Source organism: Argiope bruennichi, chromosome 5 (genome assembly GCF_947563725.1).
Source record: "Argiope bruennichi chromosome 5, qqArgBrue1.1, whole genome shotgun sequence".
In the NCBI taxonomy this organism is placed as follows: Eukaryota; Metazoa; Arthropoda; class Arachnida; order Araneae; family Araneidae; genus Argiope; species Argiope bruennichi.
Window position 1 is genome coordinate 15,214,903 of NC_079155.1, and position 25,955 is coordinate 15,240,857.

At 29.1% G+C, this 25,955-nt stretch overlaps 1 protein-coding gene across 1 annotated transcript in view; it reads left to right on the forward strand.

Annotated features, from left to right (window-relative positions):
* LOC129968821 (PDZ and LIM domain protein 3-like) overlaps positions 1-25,955 on the forward strand; it is a 54,794-nt gene that overhangs the window by 10,090 nt on the left and 18,749 nt on the right. The gene's annotated exons all lie outside the window — the stretch shown is intronic.

Here is a 25,955-nt window from a genome sequence, read left to right on the forward strand (position 1 = left end):
TTGTTTATGACTTTATATTGTTAAATAATGTATTAAATAAGCATTAAAATAATGAACTGATTTATTAGAAAATAATTTTTATATTCTTATTGCACTACTATTTAGTTGAACTCTTATATGTTCTGTTTTACTTCAGTAATAGAAATTTCAAAATAAATTTGCTTTATAAATAATACTTGAATAATAATACATGATAAAATTTTGAAATATTTTATGCACAAGACTTAAAGATTGATATTTTGTACATACCTTACAAATTTTGAGAATATTTAAGCACATATTGTGCGATTAAATGTCTTAGGAAATTTAAGAATTAATAGATTTGACATTCTTTAATTCTTAAATTTCCTAAGACTTCCTAATCGTACAATATGTGCTTAAATATTCTCAAAATACTTATATCTTTTAACTAACTTTTCCAATACTTATATCTCATATCAATCATTAAAATTTGAGAAATTTTAATTAGTAAAAAAATTAATTCTTTATTAAGCTTAATACTGATTATTCGTAAATTTATCATTAGTCATATCGTTCATAAATAATCATAATTATTAATTTCCAACAAATAATTCAAAAAGAATTGGATAATTTATCGGAAAATTGCAAATAATCTTTAAAAATTATGTAAATCGCGTTGATTATAATCCTTCTTTTCAAAAAATTGAAACTTACTAAAGATCAATTATTTTATTTATTCCTTCACCACTATGACCTATATTTATTATTAATCAATACAATATAATTAGAATGAATTCGACATTTTTTCTGAAAACTTTCTTTATAAATTTAATTTGATGAATAATTTTATTTGGCATGTCTTAAAAATAATTTTTAAATTAAATGATAGCAAAATGTTATTTTTCATTTCTGTTATATAAAAAATAGAAATTTCATTAAAAAAATATTTTTAGGGGATTTTTTTTGAATAATTTGGGATAAAGTAGCTTTTAATCATTGTTATTTGTGTATGATGTGAAAATTACTTTAGTAAATGAGGTTTTGGATTTTTTTTATACTAAAAGATAAATTAATGTCTCAATGTTGGATTAAACTTTAGATCTTGTTATTATGACAACTTTATTACACAAAAATCATATGTGGCGATACTGGGTTGATAATTATAGAAAAGAAAGGGAAACAGTATCTTAAAATTTTACTTTAATTCATTAATATAATTTTCTTTTTCATTTAGATATTGTTGATGTATTAAATTTTACATTAAAGTAAAACTCGCGTATAAAATATTCAATTAGACATTAACTCTTTCATGATTTTTTTCAAAAGGTCCACGTTTTATGTTGCAACAAAATGTGTACGATAGAATTTGTATAGCAGTCTTCTGTAGAAAACTTCAAAACACACCCATTTTGATTATTGCAAATCTTCGATAATCTTCGCATAATCTGTTGAACAGAAAGCATTTGCTCATTTCATTATATAACAATTCTTATTAATAGCATATCAGATAATTATTTTGCAGCAATAATAAAGCGTGATATTATCGCGTAGATAAAAATCTATTCATTAAAGCGATCTTGTCCTTTATCACATGAAAGAAAACGTGATGTTTGATTTTCAGCGTGACAGAGCTATATGCAGTATCGTTTAGTCTTAAACGCGCCGCGACAAAGACTTATTGAATAAAAAAAACACATCAAAGAATCGGAAAAACGCTGTAGAAATTTTCATAAAAATCCTAACAGCTGTTATTTTCCACAATTTTGTGTTGTTATTGAAAATCCTTGTGCCCAATGTTCCTATACAAATACAAATATTCGTGTCTTTCGTGTACTTCGCAGATAACAACATAACACTTAGATTCCATTATCACTTCTTTAGGCAAACACGACCTTGAGATTCGACGTCTGGGTAACCCGCAAGCAAAGGTTGTAGCATTAGAAAAGGCGCGAGGAAGACTTTCTTCCTTTCGTAAGATCAACATGGTAAAGACAATGACATATATTTAACTAAGGTGCGCTACCTGTCAGAAATAGAAGAATGGCTTGGAAAAATGCCACTCTTGGAATTCCGCAGGAAATTCGCCAGTGTCTCTTCCGTGATGTTTATCATACGCGCCTCATCAGAATCCTCGAATGCTTCATTCATAAAAAGGAGACGGGCTTGCTCAGCCTTTACAGACTGGAAATATAATATTCACTTTCGATTCGTGTTAGTACAAGATTTTATGAATGTATTTACTTATCTACTTGAATGTGTAACTAATTAGTTAAGATATTAATTTAACTGAGCTCGTTTCATGTTTACCAAAATTAAATGTTTTAGCCGACTTTTTGAGAAGTAAGAGTTTTGAAATTGCGTGCATTTGTGAGTGAGAGATCAATGAAAAATGCATTCGTTCTATTTTTTATAACTTAATAATCATTTAATTAATTTGATTAAATTTTGATTCCACACTAGTGGTGCCATCTGGCTGTGGAATAGAGAAGAAAAATAATTTCAAGATATCATTATATTTATATTAATATTTGTAAAATAAAAGCAGAAAAGTAGTAAGTAATTCTAATAAAAATTATTATTTTTAGTTCTTTAATAGAAGTGCGTTTTTAAAAACTATTTTTACTCAATATTTCATGAGTTTTGAAATTACAATTATGTCTTTACTTTATATTGCTCCACATATATTGTATTATTCTTGCTGTGAATATGAAAACATATATAGTACAGATAATCATCAGATATGCATTAAGTAGTACTTGAAAAGTGTAAATAAAAATTTATTAGAAATACTTAATATAACTTATGCAGCTTCATGCAAAATTACCATCCGAATCGGCATCTTTCGTTTCATTATTACGGTATGTTTTATTATTAATTTTTACATAATATTGCTAAAATAAGCTAAAACATCTGAAATCAGAAAATTATTTGAAATTATTGAGATATTTTTTCATTATTATTCAAAATACAGTACATCCTACATATGAGGATGACATTAATATTAGTAGGAAAATTTAAAGTCTGATAGCTCTCATTAACTTCTGAAAATTGCCTTGCTTCAAAGTGTGGAAATATTTAACTGCCTTGCATCTTAAAACTCTACTCTAAATCTTAAATTTTAAAACATTGCAATTTTTGTATTAAATATTGTGGTGTGGATATTACTGTTTTTATAATAAATTGCTTTTTAAATAAAAAAAACTGAGATAAATCAAAATTTTTAAAAACCTTTTTCTAATATCATAGAATAGTGATGCGCACTGTTAAATAAAATCTATAATTTTCTTAATTTGTATGGCGATATATTGCTGGATTGTCCATTAAAATACATTTCTTCCAACAACTTCTGCATATAAGATTACCTAATTTTGAAAAAGATACCACTCGAAAGAACTTTAGGGTAGTACCGAACTCCACTTATGAACTTCAAGGAGGGATCGTCGATGTCAAGACCATTTCTTCAACAAACTTGCTGTTGCTAAGTTCAACCACTGGAGAGGCTTCTTTTAGAGCAGTTTAAATAAAAGATAAAGATGCCTCCATATGCAATTCACATTTAATGGAATACAAATTCAATTCAGCTAGAAAAATAACATACGGAACATGTACTATTTTAAATGATTAATCATTTGAAAACTGTGAACTCTAAAAATATGTTTGAATACTCTAAAGGCTTAAGTGTTGAGGTCGCGTCTTACTTGCGATTATTTTACTTGCCACATCGGGCACGACTTGAATTGTTGTTATTGCTATAAATGTAATTTTGTAATGTTGAGAAATCATATTCCATTAAACATTTATTGTATACTATATCTCGCGAAATCTTTTCTTTTTTTTCGTTCACTGTTAAAATTTGTTCTTTCTTGTTTTCTTCGTTCACTGTTTCTATTAAGGTTCTATTTAAGTTTTCTGCGACCGCATGTTATAACGTAGAAGTTTTTTTTTTTTTTTTTTTTGACTATTTACTCATATCTGAAATTTTTCGATGGAGTTTCAAACCTCTCTGTATAATCGAAAATACTGAATCTCATTTATCTGTGGAAATAAAATTCTTGTTTTGCTATATCTATGTATGAAACAGAACAAATAACGAGACTGCTATTTCCATTTTCTTGATAATTAATTTTTTAAATAATTATTTTATTATGACTTTTTCAGAGTTACCATACTTAAATACAATTTCTAAGCTAGAACTTTTTCGGAACATATAAAGATATTTCATATCTTTGAAAATAATGGTAGAATATGTCTAAATAACATTATGTAGAAATCTAATATATAATAAATCTCTATTTCTAACATTATGTAGAAATCTAATATGTAATAAATCTCTATTTCTAACATTATGTAGAAATCTAATATGTAATAAATCTCTATTTCTAACATTATGTAGAAATCTAATATGTAATAAATCTCTCGTAATCTCTAATAAAGATCTCCGTGTGTTGTATGTGTTGGTGTTCTGCAGGCTAGATTAGTTGATCTAAACCTATCAAACTTTTCACATACTTATTTTCGAAAGTAAAAAAAATGTCTTTTAAAGCGAATTTTTAAAAAACTTTCATTAGAATTTCAGTAAACGAAATCGCGTTTCCCGAGATAACTTCCGAGATTATTAGAAGTATAAAAATGATGTTTACATCAAAATTTTAAAAAATTACTTTTTCAATTAATTTCAATTTTTGTCATATATTTTTTTCTTTTTTTAAAAATATTTTAACTATATTTTAAGTAATTTATTTTATTGTTGATATGTAACTCAAATCATTTTCATTGTTGTTACTAATGATTTACCTTAACTTTCTTTTCCATCATCAATGATCAAAATATGAAGGTCCATGTTGAGTGAGTTTCGATACAGGACATCTTTAAATAAACAATTTTAAGTTCTGTTTTTATTATAAATAAGATAACTTAAGAGTCAAGCAATTGTGAAATTTTTTAGTTTGACAATTTTTAAACGCTGTTGCTTTTTTCTATAATATATGTATAAAGACATAGAATAACACAATAAAAAGATGAGTTATTTGCTTTTCAAGATTTTCATTCTTCAGCCATTAAACAGATTATGAAGTCAAAACTTCATCATTTTTTTTTGAGATAATGCAAAGAATTCGGAGGGAATATTTATCGATTGATATTTTATAATATTTAAAAAATGTTTTAACAAATCTATAAAAAATTTCTTCAATGATTTTGTTACCGATAATATTTCCAAAAATATTATTAGGAATTTAATTTTACTTAACATTTCCTTGATATTCTTAATATGAAACAATTTAACGAATTAATTAATCCTTGATACAAACACGAGTTAAATGAAATTTATTGAAAATTAATTTATTTACACTAATTTTTTTAAGTTCACAATAAAAGAATTAGCTTAAATCCTCTTTGTGACCAACTAATTAGTCTGAAGTGTTAATTGCTTGTGTATAATTCAAGTTTCATTTCCTTAGAATTCCTTTTATTTTCTGCAAAAGCGAACAGATAAAATATGAAATCAATTTAGCTAATACGCTCCAAATATTGATTATGATTAACTTAATTCGATTGACCCACGAATTCCCTGTTCTCTAATTTAATAAACTCGATAAGAACTACCTAATAATAAAAACTAGCGGAAGCGTTCTTTCCTCCATTTCTTTTGGCTTTTATTGATTGGATAAAAAAATTACGCATAATTTTAGCTTTAAAAAATTACAAATTAAAAATTTATCTGTCTTGCAACCCGCCACTCTTGAGTTATCGCTTTCTCATAAACACAAACAGGCAAACTGACAGACAATCAACAGCTAGTTGAAAAAATATCCTCCAAACTGAAAGCGACCTAAAATTCTGTTTGAAAACTCACAAGCCAGACTCCATATGACTGATTTGTTTTCTTTTGGTGTTAAGCCTAGTATTCAAGCTATGCAATTGCTGAGGGACTCACCGAAAAATTAATGGAAACGTTACGGTTTTGAATCCCAGGCCACATGCCAAATTTAATTTTTCTTCTTTGTTCCATTTTTATGTTATCCCTTTTAGACAGGAGAGAAGTTTTTGGGATTCCAAAGAAGTTTTTTCGTATTCAGAGAGATACGAAACGAAAAGATTCCTTAAAAACTTAAAGTCGAGTTTTAAAAAATATATATAATATGTAGGAAAACCATAGTCTGATGTGGTATTTTAGACAGATAGGCAACTTTTCAGATTCCAAAGAAGTTTTTCAAGATTTAGAGAGATCTGAAACGAAAAAGTTTATCCAAAACTAAAGGTAAATTTTCAATGTGCAGGAAAGTAAAAATTAAATTAATCCAGAACAAATTTTCTTATATTCTTCTAACAGTTTGTTTTTAATTCAAACCCACTAACTAGAGGTTGAATTATATTCAATCAAAAAAAATTCAGACAGATTTTAATCAATGCACTGAATTCTGTTTGAATTCTTCTAATATGATACTTGAGTTTAGTGAGGTCTTTCTTGTTTATTTTGCAACGCTTGAACTAAGTATTGAGTCCTGTGCCGCTTGTTGTAAGAACTAGTAAAGTGCCTAGTAGATCATTTGTTGACTTTGGCTCATTCTCACAAGTATTTTTAGCTAAAGGAGAAAGGTGCGAAGAAACTATCAGTACTTAAAGGACGCGCTTGCGGCTTGAATGAGATCGCTTAAAAGTAATTTACTGACACAATCTGAGATGATATCTCAGCTAAAAGCCTCAATTTAATAATTGTTTCGTAAGATGTATTTGATAATTTTCTTTCTGACAAATGAGAATTAATTCAATTATGCTAAAGTTTTAAAGATCTATGAACATAATATTCTCTTTTATCATGAGATTATAAACGAAAATGTTATCGCTGTTTACAAAATACTAGATTACTATTCTTTGTGAATTTGAAGTTAGATTATTTCATTCCTCCTGAAGATTAATTATTTCAAGTTGTTGATGTTTCGCTTTGTCACGATCCAAATTGGAATTTTGGATGAAGAATTGGTGATGTCTGCAAAAGTGCAAGGGCAAAAAAATGAAGATCTCTAATGTCTTCAAGTCAGCAAGACATCGAAATGCTTGCCAAACAGACGCTTCAGGAAAAAAAATGAGACTTCTTTTTTTCAGATATTGTGCTTTTAACTATTTTGACCTGAATTTGTATATATATTGCTTGTTGAAATTCATTTTAACTTTTTGGTTTCTGAAATATATGATTTATTCGGAAATTTTGCATTATTAAGGATTTTTAAATTTGCGAAATATATGCGTAAAAAATATGGAATATAGTTTCAGAATGAAAGTATGGGAAAACCGAAATTCACGCTAACATATAATTACTGAAATTTGCAACTGGCTATCTTATGTTTCATTCTAATTTGATTTTCATATTAAATATGAAAGGTTTCATTTCTCGTTGGTTTCACGCGAAAGATGCTGAATTACTTCTTTTTCAAGATAAACATTACCTGTCGCCAAAAGATAAAATATAAACCTTCGTTATAAATAAAAAAATAACCCTTTGTTAACTAAATGATGGTATATGTACATTTCAACTTTCACTTAAAAGGGTTTTTATATAAAAGAATGAATTATTTTTCTGTTAAATGTTAGTTTTCTCTCTCCGGTGGATTTCTTGATTAAATTCGCGGCTAATTGTGTCAACACATATGTACCACAAAAATATGCATACATACATATTTTTTTATAATGTTTAACTAACTTTTTGTAATGGCTTTTGAAATTTATAAATAAAAATTACTTAAAAGATTAATATCTCATAAAACCGCAGTAAGTATTTTTAGACATATTTCGAAAATGATAATATTTAATAAATTTAATAAGATATGAAAATGATAAAGTTTCAAGGCTAAAAATGGAATAGACTAAAAATTGTTAAAATTATTTTGTCTAAAAAATAAAATCATATTCGATCATATGAGAAAGAAAATTAGGTATTTTTCGTAATCATATCTATATTGTTATACGTTATATTCCTTTACAATATCACATTGAACATACTTTTGAACAAAACTCAATTAATATTTTTTTAAGTTATCTTCCTTCTTATAAACCACTTTTTGTATTCATTTTCCGAAACATCATTTCACTGATTTCTGAAATTTTAAATATATAAGCAGAGCCAATAAAAGTCAAAGATGTTTTTTTTAAATTGTATTTTGTCAAAAGCTCTCCACGATGTAAAGAAAGATATCAGAGTAGCATATTGTCTGAAAATAACAACTTATATTCGTTTAATGAATAATCAGTTGGAAGAGAATACTGTATTTTTTTTCAAAATTTATGAAAAAACATCGCCATTTAAAAAAATTTACATTTCTATAAATGTTATGCTATACTTGTTATATTTTAAAATTCCCTTTTTAGCATTTCAATTAATATCACCGAAAACTCTCTATGAATTACGAATCAAATCTAGGGATGCATATTTGTTTTAGATTTATTTCCTGCGGCGAACTTATCAGATAACCACATACCTAACTTATGTCTCAGTATGGAAACATCTCTCTGGAAAATGGTTGTGGAGGCTTCAAGAATATTTCTGACAGCCGCAAGCGGGCTGTCTACTTCCTTAATTGATGTCTCTAACCTTGGAATAAGTATATTGGAACCCGTGGGAGATGCTACAAGTGCCCTTTCTTAAGTGACGCATCGGTTTTGGAGAAAGAATTTTAACACTCAAAATGTGTTTTCCATATTAATTTTTGAAAAAAATGAGGAAAAATGTCCTTGTAATTTTTATGAAAACATATCGCATGAAATATCTTTTTATACTGTAAAAATAATAGACACAAGCTGAAATCTCTCTCAAAAATTTAAAATAGCTCAAATGTTAAAAAAAAATTAATTAATGTAAATTAAAATGAATTTTTAACTTAATACATAAACTGTTCTTGTTCATTTTTGTTTTATTTTAAAATTAATCATTTTTCAAAAATAAGATGTTGTTTAGCAATCCTTGCTTTATTTATAAAATTTACTGCCTGTAGTAACCAACTGTAGTGACCAACTAGTTTCAGACATCATGGCCTGTGAAAAATTTGAATAAAATATTTTATACATAACTTGTTCTTAATGCTTTTCCAATCAAAGCATTTTTAAATTCAAAATTCGAAAAGCATGCAATTGGCAGTTTTTATGAAATCTTAAACTTATTCAGTTTATTTTGTTATACACCTGCCCAATTCCCTCTTACTGTCATATCACCTGAAATCTTTAATCTGAAATCAGAAGTGGATAAGCTGCAATTACTTGCTTTATGAATTGAAATATGTTGTAATGTATGTAAGGATAAAAAGTGAAATCTTTCAATTGAATTATACATGTGGTGTGCGTGCGTGCGTGCGTGTGAGTGAGAGATAGAGAGGGAGATACCAAATTTTCTCGGTATTATTTTCTTATATCCTCCTATATATTATTTATTAATTCAAAAAAATTAGTACACGATAAAAAGTAATATTATATATTTTATATACCCTGTTATTAAAGAAAAAAGATAGTAGTATTTAGAAATTCAAAATGTAATAGATTTCCATCAAAGCTTACTTTGGATTTTAAACATTATTTATCTCTCTATAAATGTGTATTACATCCTACTCGCTATCAAAAAATAAGTCGAATTTTTATAACTTAATTATCAACAATGGGAGATAAAACAGAATGAAAATATTTATACTAATAATAAAAAGGATTTGAATCTCATTACAACAATTAAATGTATTGTTGTAAAATATATCCCCAATAATTTTATAAATTTATTAAAATTAAAGAGGAAAATAAATTTAATTAAATCAGGATGATTGAAATAATAATTCTTTGAATTTTAATATGATACAAAAAATAATTTTTGTTCCATAATATATTTGGAAATTACTGTGGGAAAATTTCAAAATTGCACTTAAATTTTTATTAAATAAATTTTATAAAAGACCCGAGGTATACATATCCAATTTCCAAATACGTATATGCCAAATTATGACATTACATGTGGCTATTATGTATCAAATTAACTAATTTTCATACGTCCTAAAATAAGCTTAATTTTTTTGTAATTTAAAAGTTTAAAAATTGTTCTAAAATTGCATAATTATATTAATAATAATAGTATTCATCACTTACAATTGTGAATAATATAATTAAACATAAAAATAAATCATGTTTAAATCAAATATTTTTTTTTTTTTATTATATAAGACTAGGAACACATAATTGGGAATATACAAGTGGAAAAGCATATTGCACATTATGATTATGTAAGTTTTTTTCACCTCTCGTCAGACAATCATGTAACTGGTTCATGGCTGCAAATTGCAGAATTTTTGACGTTCGAATTTATAATAAATCAGAGCATAAATTAATTTAAAGAAGAAAAATCATTACACATAAGTATCTTAAATATACTTTACATTCTCAAATGGATTGAAATACCAAAAATTGGTCCAAATTGAATTTATCAAGTTTTTAGGATATTAAATAAATTTTTTGGCCCAAAGTTTAAAGGCAAATATTTCCGGTTAGACAAATGCTTCAATTATGACATTAAAAAATTGTTTCGAAAATCATACTTTATTATTTCTTTGCAGTTGTGTAACACCAACTTTCCAAAGCGATACTAAATGAAAGCCAGGTCAGTGAGCCCAAGACTTGGTAATAGTCGGTCACGTAGGCTGGGCAATGAATTCTGTGAGAAAAATGAAGGTTCTCGAAAATATATGAATTGTGGCGATATCTTTATTAAAATACGAAAATTCTTCTAAAAAGTTTCACGTCCAGCCAGAAAACTTATATAAACGCTGAAGAGATAAAGCGAGGGAGTCAAGTGAATTCTCTTTTTGAACAGTGTACTCTGGTCACTATTGTGCTGTTACTATCGTTTAATAATGATTTGATGTTTATGTACGTAAGATTTATTTCTGCAAGTGTTTTGTGTACTCTTCTACTATGTTTTGTTACTTGGAGATATTTTGTGGAATAATGCATTGATGCTCGTTATCGAGCTCCTTAGATTTTTCACCATACACCTACTGGAACCATAATTTTGTTTAACAATATCTCAATAAACAAGATTTTGTTTCTTTTATCCATTATTTCTCCTTAAACTTTTTTTGATCAATTTCTCATCACTATGTGTAATGAAATTCATAAACGAGAACACTGTCCAGTATAATACTAATTGTCCGAATACCTGGATAAAATATCTAGATTCAGGATCTTTTCAAACCTATTCAGATGATGCACGAGAAATATTCAGTATATCATCACCCAAATCGAGCACACCGCTGCTAGGATCATCGAATCTACCGTATATAAAGAAACTTTCGAATAAAAATAATTTCTGGCTGTCTTAAGAAATATATTTTTCATGCCAACTAGAATAACCTAAAATACCGAAAATAATAATTCCGTACTGTTACATCAAAATGTCGAGTGTCAAATTTTTCCATATTTTATTGATGCAAAGCACTTGTGTAATCTAGCTATATTTGCTCTCAAATTGCTGCATGTCTGTATGGAATGAATCATATCTAACTGATTAAACATGACACCAGCTCACAATCTCGATTCAAACATCTCTTCCATCGTCTCGAATTATTAGCAAGATAAATAACATTCTTTTAAATAAACACATCCATAGTAAAAAAGTGAATCAATATCAAGAGACAAACAAAATACTTGGTTACTACTGCAGAAAACCATTCAAGGGCAGCTTCTGGATCATGAGCGTCACATTCGCAGTTGTTCATGAAAACAGAAGAATTTCCTTAAATAATCTGGGACTCAAACAGAAGGGAAAAAATGCAGGAAAACTCTCCTTTGGAACTAAACAATAATATTAAATAAAAACATTAATAGTAAAAAATTAAACCAATAGCAAGAAACGAACAAGATAGTTGGATACCACATGAAAATACAGTTCGAGGGCAGCCGGATAATGCTCGGAGTTCCCTTCAAAGTTCTAATATAAATGAGATGAACGTATGATCATAACCTGAAGAATAATTATGAGAGAAAACAATTCCAAAAAGAATCTGAAAAATGAAGAATTTCGGAAAATTTATATATTGAATTTAAACTCCTCTTCTCACATCACATTCCCGTAAGAGAACACGCCTTCTCATGGCAGCTACGCAAGCATTATGAGATTGTTTTATAGTGCCATATAAGGCTACTGTAGCTGATGGTTCTAAGTGCGATATTAAAATTTCTTTTTTTTACGCTGTATGGGGTTTTTGACTTGCGATATTTCGAAATAACAACAAAGATTTTTTTTATTTATAAAAATGTTATAATAATTATAATTTGTATTTTTTCAACATAATTATCTCTTTTTTGCTTATTAATTATTAAAATTTTCATTTCAGAAATACACATTTTATAAGCATTCTTCTTTTATTATCTGAAATAGCATGGTTTACGCATTTTAAGTACTCGAAATACAGTGATGCAATTACAATCTATAACTTCCTTTATATCTTGCATGTTTTATTTTATTATTTTAATTTATAGTTTTGATATCCAAACTAAGCATCATAATTAATTTATTTTATTATTATATTCTGGAGCTTTTTGAAAACAATTTATAGATTAATATAAACTGGGTAGCTAAATTATTATATCCACCCCCTAAATACAATATTGAAGCAGTTTTTGTTTTCAACACTACCGGGATTAGCATGGACTCTATGAGATGTTGGCAAATAGTATGAGGAATTTAAGACCACATCAGATGAACCGCATTTTCCAATTTCTTAAAATTTGATGGTACGGAATCCAGATGCATGATAATCCTTTCGATATTACCTCACTGACTCTCAAATGGATTGGGATCTGGAGATTGTGCAGGCCATTTAAACCAAACAAAATCTCGATCATGCTCTTTGAACCATCAGTGGACAATACCAGATTTATGACAAGGAGCATTGTCCTATTATAAATATCCCGACCTGGCAGGGTACACCATTAATATGACAGGATATACTTGACCTGCGATAACACTTGAATAACATTGAACATTCATTTTTCTACAGTAATGAAAGAAGCCAAGAAAATATCCCCGAAACCAGAATATGGCTTCCAAAAGTTTGAAGTATTTTTGCAATGAAGTTGGGGTCTATGCCTTTGTGCAGTTTTCTCCAAATTCACACCCTACCATATGCATGATGAAACTGATAACGGTATTCATTGGACCACGTGACTCTTTTCCAGTCATCTATTGTTCTGACCCTTTGCGAACAACTTTCTACATTTGCTCTTATTTAATGTAGACATCAAAGACTTTCCAACAGGTTGTTTTACGTTGTAATGTGCTGCGAACAGTTCGCTCAGAGACGTTCGTAGTTGTTCCTTGATTAAGATTTCCTGCATTTTGAGGTCGTATAACTCTTCTGTTCGGCTGGAAAACTCTGACAAGCATCCTTTTGGATCGAGCATTCAGTAGTATATGATGACCACAAGTCTGATGTTGAGACCCAGTTTTCTACTTTGTAATCCACTCTCTGTAAACATTATTAACTACGGTTCTCGAAGAAATCACAAGTGGAACCGTTTTGCTGATACTCATTACGATGCTTCGAGCGACTACAATCATTTCTTGTTCAAACTCAGTTAAACTCACATTTTTTTCTTCATTTCTTCCCAAGCAACACTATGCAACTGATGCTTCACTTGTCCTGCATTCCCTTTTTATTCCTATCTAGCCCTCTAGCGACAACAAAGTGAAATTAAAGACGATCTGCGTATAAGTATCAAGTAGTAATAATAATTTAACTACTCAGTTTATATTTATTTAATCACATTAGAATTATCTTCCAAAATTAAAAAGAGAATTCTAATTTTAATGTAAGGACTGAAATCTACCCATTTTGCTTTTTGCTGTTATGAGATCGCATTCCAATATAAAAGAAGTGTGTGAAGAACAAGTATTCCATCCTTTCTCGGATTAGATCCAAAATTTGATATATATTTATAATTCTAGTTTTTTTAAAACATTTTTTTAGCTGGGAGCATTTTTGAGATATCATGCTTACATACAAGCCATTGGACAAATTATCTTTAGATAAATTTCGTTCAAAAACTGCTGAAAATCAGTAATTTTTGTTTAAAAACTATTTACAAAATTTAACCCATTTACCTTGTAGTGTCTCTGAGTTATAGTGTTAGTCATAGATAGATGAATGTAATTCAAGAAATAGGTTTTAAAACTTATCGGTCAATTGACAGTAAGATTTCTGAAAATCTCGAAGTCGAACTTTTTGACGACTGCAATGATTTTTCCTTCTAAATGAAAAAGCAGAAATTTCTGTTAACATTTATTAAACATTTTTTTAATTCAATATATGTTGTATTATTTTGGAGAATATTGTTGATGTTGATGAACTTTCCGTAGAAGATTTCAATTGTAGAATTATTAATAGAATTAAATAAGCAGTATATTAAATAGTTTTAATCTTATTGAACCAAAAAAAATGTTTTAGCGAATGCATTAAAAAGACTATTTAATAAGCACATGTTCACTGAATAAAGGTTTGTTATTGAGACCCACAAAATAAGTTTATTTCTTTATATGAAAAATTGATTGCCTTAAAAAATAATGAAAATCATTTTACAGCAACTTATATTAAACTGGAAATATTTTCATTGCCTGAATATTGTTACGAATAAGTATTATTGTTTCTTTACATAGTTAGTCTCATAGTAAAGAATAATTTACAGCTATCTATAATGAATTCTTAGTGATATATCTATTTAGAACTGAGATTTGAGGATCTATCTATATATGTCGCCGAAACTATATAAGCGGAGACGTGTACTCAAGCATCGATTCTCTTTCGATGCAAGATCTTTAGCTTATGAGATAAATATTTACTGTCTGCTTGTGAATTACACAAGTGCTGTTCTCTCGATTCGCTTCTGTTGCGATTTTGCTAATTGTACGTCATAATTCTCATAGAAAAAAGCTTCGTTTTCCATTATCAGCCGTGTCAGATTTCTTCCATCATACACCCACAGAACGATTTCTGTAACAATATGAATCGAATTAAATAAAATTTAGAGAAATAAGAAAGGAAGCGAAAAAGAGATACGGCAACGAGAAAAGTGTAATTTACATAAGCACTTCACATCATAATTTGGGATAGGAGAATTTAATTTACAAGCTGCTCAATCGGAGAAAAAAAACTTTAGTTTGATAAATTTAATTGAAAAAATAATATACTCTTAAAAATTTTATTGATGAATATAATTATAATGATGTGAAATTATTTGAAGGAAATAAAAGAACACAATAAAAGTTCAATGCTCGTGCCTTAAATTTAAAGAATAGTTTTATACTTTATAATAAAAATGGAAGGAATTTTCGGTAAAGAATGCGTATATAGAATATCGATGCTATCTAAGATCTAAACAAGAAAATTCTTGATAACTTCTAATCCACCAATAGACAGAAGGCATTTTCACTTTTTTACAGACGTAAATATTATCCAACGCAGCTGTCGTTCTTTTCTTCAATTTGCGAATTCTATAAGCATATGCTGGTTTGTGAAGAATCTGCTGCAAAGCTGGTGTTGATAAATTCGAAGACCGGTTAGTTTTTTCGTCTAATTTATCGGGAGACATTAACTAAGTGTGTCAGTTGTATTTTGAAACAATTTGCAATTTTTCAGTTTAACGTAGCTATATCGAGAAGTTACGTTGTTGGGTTTAAAGTATATATAGCTTTGATGAGAATTCGCTTTAATCTGTTTAATAAAGCATTATTTTGCATTAGAATTTATATTGTTTTCCTTAGGGGATGATAAGCCAGAAATTTGGATATAAACTAAGGTGGGCATTCCTTCTTTCCTTATTAAGAGAAGGAACATGCATTTCGTTGGTTAACTTTAATTTTCCAGTTTACAAGCCAAAGCTGAAATTCGGTTGCATAGTCTTGCAAGTTTTCAGTGATATTTTCTGGTGTTTGTTACAATGCTAAGTTAAAATGGCAGTTTCATCAGCAAAAATCGCTAAATGACAGTTGAAGAATATTGAATATTGAAAAATATGAGAGAAAGCAAGCTTACTGGAGTGCACTCATTTGTTTAAAAAAGGGAATTATGTAATCATCAGACATCTGAAAATTATTAAAATAAAAGTACGAGCATAAAATTCTTGATAAATTGCGATCAAAACGGAGCTTAAAAATAAGCCATTATGCCAAATATTATCAAAATTTTGGTTACAACGAAAAAAAAAAGGGGGCATCTGTGGTTTTCGACTTCAAAAACCTATGCATCTAAGTTATTATTTTATACCAATTTATCCTTTTTCTCTGTGGTTAGGAATGTACTGGATTCAACGAAACTCGAAAATGACCATTTTCTCCAATTTTAGTGACACATCATGATACATTTTAAGAACAAACTAGGAACTATTCCATGTTTGGACTTTGGTAGCCCATAGTGTTAGCTTCCAGTATCTATATGGTTTGGGAAAAGACAACAGGTCTTACAGAGATAGCAAAAAGTAACTAAAGAAAGATTCAAAGGGGTATTCGTTCGTGATCATGAATCATCAGAAAGAAAAATTCGTTTAGCGTTAAGAAATAAGCTAATAATTAAGATTTTGAAATAATATAGGGAGTGCTGCAATTTTATAACCTAAAGGACAAGCCGTCTTAAATATATAATGAAAGGAATACGACAGAATAAATTACATATTGAATCGGTCTTCTATTCTACCAGCTGATCATGGGTGAGATGTAAAACATTCATATATTCTTAAGCAAGTTATTTGTGCTTCATTTCAACAGTCTGCCTTCTTGCGATTGCGATCGTTTCTGTTGGATTCATGTTTCTTACATAATATTCTGTATCTTTAAACTGTTTGCGTGATTTTCGCATGTTGTGTGCGTGTGAGAGGAGGGAGGGGGACTTATGACGCAGCGAATGAGAAAATTTACTGCGGGACATATTTTAGGAGTGATTACAAATTTACTATTGAGCTTCTTATGGGTACTGAAATTTCAATTGCTTCAAGAGGCTATAAAAGTACAGCAAACCGTTGGAATTAAATACCTTTGTTTATTCGAAATTAATTAAATTATTTCTATACTATTAATTGAAATACTTATAATTAAATATCCCATGGTAAATAAAGATCAATTTGATTTAATTTTAAGAAAAGATACTTAAGGATTTTTTTTTAAATGTTAGTTAAAATTAGAAGACAGTGAAAGAAAATCCGAGTGCCTAATTTTTGCTATTTTCTCTAATAAATTGAAATAAAAACTGGAGCTTCTAACTTCAAATGATCAGATCGTGATATCAGTACAATCTTGATTCTTTGACTCTTTTTTTAACGTATTGAATTATTTGAAACCATAACTTGAATTTATATTTTAGGCCTTACGTTCAAAAGTGAATATTACTTCTTTAAAACTAATAACCAGAATTAATATTAATAAAAAAGTACCTTCTGAAAAATTATAAGCCCTAATGATAATAATAATTATTCAGATATGACAAATATAGGGCGGAGGAGGACCGAGCGAGAAATAATGAAATTTATAACAAAATATAAATGCATTTGTTTATATTTTTCAGTTTTTTAATTATATTTAATAATTTTTAATTTTGTTTTCTTTATTAATTGGATTTGACTTAATTTTTACTTCTGCTAATCAGCGCCCGGAATTAGGTTGTTGTGTTGTGACTTATGGCACTTCACAACCCCGCTGTTTGTTATTTTTCAGCGATTTAAGCAGAGTGAGCGTCTCTTGTTTCTTCAGTAGCGCCAACTAGGCCCAAGAATACGACTTAGCTATTTCATGCGTCATATTCGCTTGCACAACCCCTTTTTACAGGGAAACATATTCACACGCCTCACAGATAGAACACAGAAGAAGAACAACCATGCCCGAACCTGTATTCGAATCCGGGACGCCCAGATCAAGGGGAAGACGCGCTACCCCTGTGGCAGGACCCCGGCCGGAATTAGGCATTCGAGCTTCAGACAATACCAGAATGAAAAGCAGAAAACTGGGCGCATGACTTAAACTGACCTAAAACTGAGACTTATTTACGAAATATACATTTGTTCTCGTTTTCTATTTCTCAGTGCTGCATCCTTGCAAATTCCCATTGTCTTTTTGTTGTTTTTTTTCGCTTATTTTCAAGACGCTTTTGGCATCATTATTTTTTCGAAACATTTCTAGACTCCTTCCTAAATAGAAATCTCATAAAGCGTTCTACATAAGATTTTTTCCAAAGAAATTTCGCTTATACAGGATGATTGCTTGCAGTAAGCACATATTTACGTTGGAAGACCACATTTGAGAACACTTCGTAGAATGAAAGTATTGCTGCTGAGTAGTTGACGTGCCAACACTAACACGTATAAATTGCAGCTGACAGGAAAAGCTGTTAACAAAACTTGGGAGGGAAACGACCCGGTGGAAGTAGGATTGAAAACAGGTTATGAGACAGTTTACGTACCCTATAATTCACCCGCTAAACAAATAATTTATCAAATCCCATTCTGAAACATAATTAAGAGTCAGATTTTAGTTAATTTGTATCAATCCTAATTAGACTATACAAATGTCAATCCTGAGAATTTGCGATTGCCAATTTTTATATAATGTTATAGGTTTTATATTAGAAAAATGAGCTAATATTTAACTGTTCTATATGCAGTGTGATCAAAATTAAAAAATTGGTGTTTGGCCAACTATAAAGAAAATACTGGAAGCGAATGTAATACATTCTGTTTACTGTCTGTACTGTTTACTATATAATGGGACTAATGGGGGACTAATTTATGAAAGAGAAAAAAATAGTACGTGATTTCGCCATATAGAACAAAAGTAGTTCTGCGGATAAAATTTGATCTATAAAATATGCTTATAAATAAAAAAGGAATGTTTCATTGATTAACTAACACAGAAATAAATTTTGAGAGTTTAATTTTATTTTTAATATTTAATTTAATGCTCTCATATTTATCAAAAAGTGTAAGAAATCTCAATAAGAAATAACCGGCGAAAGTGGTTTCGGCGAAACTTTGCGCATACTCTCCAATGCCGTATTCCCTGTTCTGGCATAAAATTGTGGCTATGAATGCTTTGTATGGTACTGATGGAAAATAATTAGGAAATATGGATATTTAGAGTGAATCTAACATTTTCATGGAATCTGTACTGAGTATATGTATTTTAGGTACCTTTTTGGCTACCGATAGTCAATCAAATTTGATCAATTGTAATCTTTGAACAATTGTCAGTCAACAGATCGTAAGTCAATCAAATTTGTACAATTGTAATCTGAAGATAACATACCAAATTTCATTGATTTAAATCACTGCGTTTATATGCATGTGAAAGTGCAGACCGACAGACAATCAACCTTTTGACAGGTTCGATTCGAAATTTGATAAATATCTATGTTTTAGGAACTAAATCTATCTACTAAATTTTTTCTACCTAGCTCTGCATTTTGTAATTATCGATCTCACTTGAATTGAAATACCAACAAAGATAGACTTCCCGTAAATGGATTTTCATTCCAAAAATCGATAGAAATCTACAAATTCGATCGCAAGTCAATCGAAATTTTATCTGTCTAGCGATATTTCAAAGCGTTTTTTTTTTTAGTTATTCCATTCACAGACGGACATAATACCAAAAATGTGTTTTACGAACTCAGCGAGATCTGAAAGTTGGAGACTGGGCGAAACAAGTTTTTAAACAACCAGAAAAGAGAGGTTTTAGTTCAATTATATTAATGTCCCGTTTAAAGCAACACTAGGGCTATTTTGGGACGGACGTCGTAATTTTGAACAGCTATCAGATGACGAGGACGACACATGAACTGGCACCCCCTCTCCAAACTAACGGGAGGACGTTTGGCCCTGACGGATTACCGTGCAACAAAACCCCTTACACGGCGGTCGGTGGAATGGGGTCTCTAACCTGAAACCTTATGACTCACAAGCCGAGACCTTACCACCAGGCCACCACGGCCCAGAAAAGAGAGGTATGAAAAGATGAAAATGATTCGCATAATCCAAATTCACTTAACTTTTGTTGTAAAAGACAAACTGACAATTAAAAAAAAAATTTAACATGCAAATGTAATGCTAAAAATATTTTTGTAATAAAATATCTATTAAATATAGATCAAATCGCCATTCCCTCTTTTATTACTGCTCGAAATCCACCTGCAGTATCATTTTTCCCACTTTTTGATTAAAATGTAAAATATTTTTCCTTTATAAATCAATACTTTATTATCTAAATAAATATGCATATGACATAACATTGCATTTGACCAATTAGTTCCCTTGAAATTGAACTCTAAACACCCATACTTTAATTATGCTTTCCTATATATTTATATTGAAGCCAGAACATATAAAATTCCAAACCAATATGAAAATTTAAAGAAAACAAAGCACATCTCGATACAAAATTGTACCAAATGCACAGATTTCTATCTTGTGGTGCAAGAATGTGAAAATTGCAGTTCGATTAGTGAAACTTTATTGCTATTATTGCCACTAATATGGGTTTTGTGAAAAAAGTAAATAGCTTAAAACTGTTATAACAATGACATCATTAGGTAGTGAGCTGATAAATACATTGCCACTTGGACTTCTGAAAGTTAAGTTCCTTCACGATTCACATTTCGTTTCAAATGCTTGTCTTAAGAAAAATGGTCTTTATACTCATTAACACATTTTACGAATAACAGCAAGCAAATTTCACTGATTTTGGCAACTAGAAACTTACAATAAAAATCCATTTCCATTGACTCCCAATACTAACTGACTCTTCCCTTCCATAGTGCTCAAAAGCATTTGTATGTAACACAACGCCGTTTCACTCATTTCATCAAAGTTTTCATTCAGTCTAAAATGACGTATTAATTCTATTTTTGGACATGAGCGGTATTATCTTAATACAGAGAATAAGAAGTTCTTTCTTTGGTCTCATGTTATGAAAACCACAATAAAGAGCCACCTGGCATGCCATCACATTTTAATTAGATAAATTTAATTACATATGTCTAACTGCAAATAATCTTAAACTGAATTTGCAGAGAAGAACGCGTTTTATTTTCCTCTCCTTTGCCGGCAAAATGCATTATTGATTCTAAAATTAAATTGATTTCGCTCATTTGACATGCATCACTTGGGCTTCACTAAATGGTTCCTAATTTATTTATTTTTTTAGTTTCAAAATTCGTATTAGTCTTCAAAAATAATATTTTTCATACGCAGTCTAACGAAAAAAAAATAAATTAAAAAGTATTAACACCATAATGTTTGTAGGCTGAATATTATATATACGACATGTGACAGACTGAAAAGCGCGTTGCAAAAATAATTAAAAATGTTTTACATGGCAGATTCTTAAACAAAAAAAAACGACCAAATTTGGCAGATAATTACATTCTAGGTAGTAAGTTATAATCAAAAAGGTGTTTTTATAAGTAGTATTTTTATTTAAAAATTAATCTAAATTTAACGTTTTTCAAAATATATTCAAAAAATATCATCTCATAACAATTATTTTTATACCACGGTATAAAAATAGTTTTTCAGCAGAACAAATGTTTTTTTTTCACAATTTTTTACTTTAGATTTTTTTAATGATTTTTTTAGTTTCTTTTACAACAATGTCTTTATTGTTTTAATTATTCGATTTTTTCCCTCAACTAAGCTTCTGATAACGTCAAAAAAAACCATTCTATTGGTCGAAATGCCTTTATCTGTCATTTATCACTGTCGTATAATTAAGAATAAATGTTAAAAATTAAATAAGAATTAAGGAATGAGGGTTGAATTATTATCATTGAGCCAGAGATTCGCGTCTTTTTTAACTTTTCTTTTTGATAATATAAATATATTCCAAAGCTAGTTAATTTTCATAATTAAATTTGTTTTATTCTAAAATATAAATTCATACTCCCTACTTATCTCTCCATTTTGTATAAAGAGATAATAGTATTGTGACAGGGGTGAAAAGGGGCGCTGGGGGAGTGGGTTAAAATGTTCGTATATCACTTCAAAAGCCAAAAATGATGAAAGAGAGAGTCTAAGATCATGATTAAGATACTATTTATACTTGTGAAAAACACGAATGAAAAAAATCATTTTATGCTTTAAACACCACTTTCTTTCGATACGCCCATAAGAAAAATCTTAAATAAAAACATATGTATGCAAATGCCTCTTTTCATCTAATATATAAATATGCAAACATTATTACTGCGTTTACGTAATTAAAACATGTAACAGTATGTTTGTGAATAAAAGCGTTTTAAAGTAGTTCTTAAGAAGATAATCGCCTTATTTTGAAACACTCTGTACATCATTTTTCTTAGTCTCTCTTTTTCAAAGGCGTATTAAAGAAAATACGGGTATTAGCAAAATTACGACACTTGATAATGATGAAAACAGATGAAAAAAATGAGTGCTCTGAATTTAAAAGGAAAATTCGATGTTTTGCTGCCTTTATATGTACGTCATTGACTGAAACAAAATTATAATAATCACACTTTCCCCCCTTTTCACTTATAAATCTCCAACAACAAAACATTGAGTTTCCCAGTAGCACAAATGCAACCGGATATAAACAACATAAAACTCTTTCCCGAGCGAATGGGAACTGCCAAGCGGGCCGAATGCCAAAATAGTTTGGCTTAGGTGACCCCTTCGTGGAACGATTGTCGAGCGGACTGCCTGTTTGCTGAGGCAGCCGAAGTTGTTGCCAATGACAATGGAAAAGCTGCTATTTCGATCTATGCAAAAACCCTTGCCGATGCTCTTTTCAGATGCCATTCTTCATTGAACATTTGAAATCTCCAAACAGCGATTGCTTTGTTGCAAGATTGAGATCCGTAGAAGATGATATCTCATTGAACAGTTTTTCATGCTTTTCTCACCCTTCTAATTTTTTTTTTTTTTTTTTTTTCAAATTCTACTTTTATTAAATTGCAAGAATGGGTTTTTTTTCTTTCTTTTTTTGACATGCTACCGTTTTCTAATCTCACACTCTTGTACGTGCACAACAATACACTATTTTTAATATTTTCAGCTCTTGATTATCAGTCAATAGCTTTAATATAATTAAATTTTGATTCCACATTAACCCATCTGATTTTATTTCTTTCAGAATCTAAGTTTTATTAAATTTTTTAAACCCTTTATTAAATATTTTTATTTAATCTAAATTGTTCCAGATATGTAAAGATGGATTTTTTTCATTCATTTTTTGATATGTTAACGTTTTCTAATATCTCACTCATGTATGTGCACAACAACAATACATTATTTTAATACTTTCAGCATTTGATTATCAGCCAATAGATTTAATATAATTAAATTTTGATTCCTTAACCTCTCTTTTTTTTCCTTTTAATATTTATGTTTTATTAATTTTTTAACCCGTTATTAAATTTTTTTAAAGAATCTAAATTATTCCAGATATGTAAAGAAAGGTGGATTTTTTACATTCATTTTTTGGCATGTTAGCGTTTTGTAATATTACATTCTTATGTGTATAACAATAATTTATTTTAAAATGTTCAGGACTTGATTATCAGCTGATAGATTTAATATAGTTAAATTTTGATTCCACATTAACGGCTATACCATGAAGTGTTTAATATATTATTTTGAAGATTGTAAAATATTTATAATAATGAATTATTGAAAACAAAAAGCAAGTGAAATGAAAGAAAAATCACCTTCTAAAATGTGAGTAAAATTATTCTAGAAACTGAACAAATGCCCTCGACTTTTTCAAGATACTGTTTCTTTTTAAAGATATTTATTTTTTAGTAAAGCTCATAGTATTTTTGTCCATTTTTTGTTTCTAACTAAAGAATTCCATCCCTCCATAAAAGGTAATTAGGAATCTGTTCCAAGTTGTACGCAACCTTCCCTACCTAAATGTCATAAATTTGGTAAACAAAGTTTTTAAGCAAATTTTGAGCTTAAATGTTTCCTCAAAACTAGTTCATTAATTAAAAGAAACGTCTCAATTGTTAAATAAAAATGTGTGTTTAAAAAAAAATTAGTTAAAAATTATCAACCAATGATGTAGCCTTAAATCTTAAATTTGTGTTTATTTAACCAGTCAATTATTCAGTATATGTACATTTAGTCATTGTATAAACGTTTAGTCAATAAATCCTACACACACACACACACACACACACACATATATATATATATACGGTGTTATTCAAGACATTATTTTGGTGCCAAATTAGACATAAAAAAGATTATTATAACTACATTTCATTGTGTGTATGTGTGTATGCGCGCGCTCTCGCACGCTATGCAAATCATTTATTATCAGTTCTTTTTCCTTCCTGAAGCACAAATACAAACATTTTTTTCTTGGAATACGATATGAAAAATCAGACTGTTTAAAAAATGGAGTTATATTTAAACAGTAAATCTTTTTTTTTTTAATCTTCGCATTAAGTTCCACATCAAATAAACTATGAGTGACACAAGGACTTAGTTGTCGTGCGGTTGATTAGCCAGCGCCTATTTGAAAGCTTCAACATTTACATTTTATGACAATGTCCTCCACTGCAGCTGTATCGGAAACAACCGACTGTATCCAAAAGAGAGATACGACACCAGCCGAACGTGGGCTTTGCGGAACGTTTATTCCGGGAAAATGCGATTAAGAGAAACATGGGAACTGTTGACCCTGAATCCTATTAAATTTAATACGCCTAGAAGAAAAAGAGGTAGACGTTCGAATCAATGGATTCTTTGTTAGCATCGCTTTATCGGGCGAATGTCGGTGCGATAAGGTTTAATGAGCGAAAACGTGTCGATTAGGCCAGATTCTCATCGCATTTCGATCGAATCAAGCGATAAGGAACAGCAGGAGCTATTTTGAAATGGGCTACTGGCACATTTTGAAATGTGGAATTATTAAGAAAAATATACAAAAGCAAGGAAAATTGATACGCTGATAGGGATATTAGCTTATCACTTTTCCCTGCTCTTAAGTTTGAAGATGCAAAATCATAGCGTCTGAAAAGGGATAAAAAATTCAAAACATCAAAGATTTTGCAAACTTACAATTTTCTACAAATTTGTATATCAGTTTCTTTATAAGACCATTTTTTAAAAAATACCTTAATATTTTTCTAGTGTCACTTTTTTCTATTATATTTATTTTCTTTAAAAAACATCGTAACTTGAAACAACATTAGGTATAATTGCTTCAACAAATCAATGCATGTTTAATACAGGGGAGGCTCGCCCATTAGTGCTATATAAATTTACACCCCTAAATTTATTTTTTAAAAAAATTTGTATCGAATTTGCTTGCTTATTCACTTTGAGAGTCTGATGATCAACAAATATATATATATATATATATATATATATATATATATATATATATATATATATATATATATATATATATATATATATATATATATATATATATATATATATATATATATATATATATATATATATATATATATATATATACAAAAGTATTAGAATCAAGTTAATAGGAAAAACAAAAACCAAATAAAAATTAAACCAAAAAAATTATTAAAAAATATTAAAAAAGAATCCGGCCTGAAGACTTTTTCAAGGGTCACCCTCAGGCAGGGATTCAAATAAAGGGATTTTTTCTGTGAGGACATACAGACATTAAGTCTAACAATGATTCCTCGTGACCCGAAAATCCCCCGAAATGATGCTCAAGAGATATACCATTTTAACAGAAAGGAAATACAAAATAACAAATTAGAAAAAAACCACAAAGTAAAAATACAATAAAAACAATAACAATAAAAACAAAAACAGCATTAAAATTAAAATTAAAATTAAAAACGAAAAGGCCAAGACATACCATCCAACAGTGAACGAAACTTTAAACAATCGATTGTGATTTCCTGTTTTTGAAAGTTAACGGTAAATTATGTAAACAGAGGTAGGCACCCAGCGCCATCTATTGAGTTATCCAATAT